This window comes from Cervus canadensis, chromosome 30 (genome assembly GCF_019320065.1).
Source record: "Cervus canadensis isolate Bull #8, Minnesota chromosome 30, ASM1932006v1, whole genome shotgun sequence".
Taxonomy (NCBI): Eukaryota; Metazoa; Chordata; class Mammalia; order Artiodactyla; family Cervidae; genus Cervus; species Cervus canadensis.
This window is the reverse complement of record NC_057415.1, coordinates 606,626-607,727: the sequence shown is the minus strand read 5'-3', so window position 1 is coordinate 607,727 and position 1,102 is coordinate 606,626. Positions and strand designations below refer to the sequence as shown.

Here is a 1,102-nt window from a genome sequence, read left to right as displayed (position 1 = left end):
CGAGGGGATGCATGAAGAGGTAAAGGGTACTTTCTCTTTTGACTCCATGAACTTCTGAATGGTTTCATTTCTTTTCTCTTCTTTGCAATTTGTTTTCACAACAAATAGTTTGTTATTTTTGTTATCAAACAAACAAAGGCTCTGGTAAGCAAAAATGAGAAAACACCACCTGTTACTTCATTGGATAGGAGCCTGGGGATATTTGGGGTTGTTATTATTGCCATTTTAGATGAGAAAGTCAAGTCCCAGAGAGGCTTAATGAACCCATCCAAGGCCCTCCCGGGAGTTAGTTGTAGAACAAGAGCGTGAACTTGGGTTGTCTGGTTCCTGGGTCCCCATCCCCTCCATTTGGTGGCATGGCCCCTGGCAGTCAGTGTGTTTTCCATGAGAGTCAGTTCATCTCTGTGTCTGTCTGTCTCGTTTCCCTACCGCCATTGTACCTGCTCCTAGAGACTTCTCCTCCCTTCTAAATTTGCTGTTCCTACTGTATCATGGGCTGGAACATCAAACATCAACTCTCTATAAAACCTAATACAGGAGAAAAGTAGAGTGTCCCTCTGTGTGCAGGACTGAGGTGTTTCTTCTCTTAAAGACATAAGCCTGGGACTTCCCTGGTGGTCCAGTGGCTAAGACTTTGCACTCTCAATGCGGGGTCCCAGGTTTGATCCCTGGTCAGGGAACTAAATCCCACATGCTGCAACTAAGAGTTTGCATGTCACAACTAAAGACCCCACATAGCACAGCAAAGATCCCATGTGCTGCAACTAAGACGTGGCACCATCAAGTTAATTAAGTAATCACTTTAAAAAAGATATGAGCCCTAGTGCACGGTCACTGCGGTGGCACTGTCTGCTCTGGAGCCCCTCCCCTCCCTTCCCCATTCCCATTCCTCTTCCGAGTAGTGGATGGAAACTCTATGATATACACTGAGTCTGTCCATTCATAGCCAGAATACTTAGAAGCAAGCCTAGCTGAGAATGGACTGTTTTGTGATGATCCTAGCTGCTATACCAGCTTACCTGATAGATAGCTCAGTTGGTAAAGAATCCGCCTGCAATGCAGGAGACCCTGGTTCGATTCCTAGGTCAGGAAGTTCCCCTGG

The 1,102-nt window shown here is 46.1% G+C and overlaps 1 non-coding gene across 1 annotated transcript; it reads left to right on the top strand.

Moving 5' to 3' along the window:
* The first annotated feature begins 608 nt into the window (after positions 1-608).
* Positions 609-680, top strand: TRNAE-CUC. Its single transcript has one exon. It is a non-coding gene; the product is annotated as a tRNA-Glu (tRNA).
* The last annotated feature ends 422 nt before the right edge of the window (positions 681-1,102 follow it).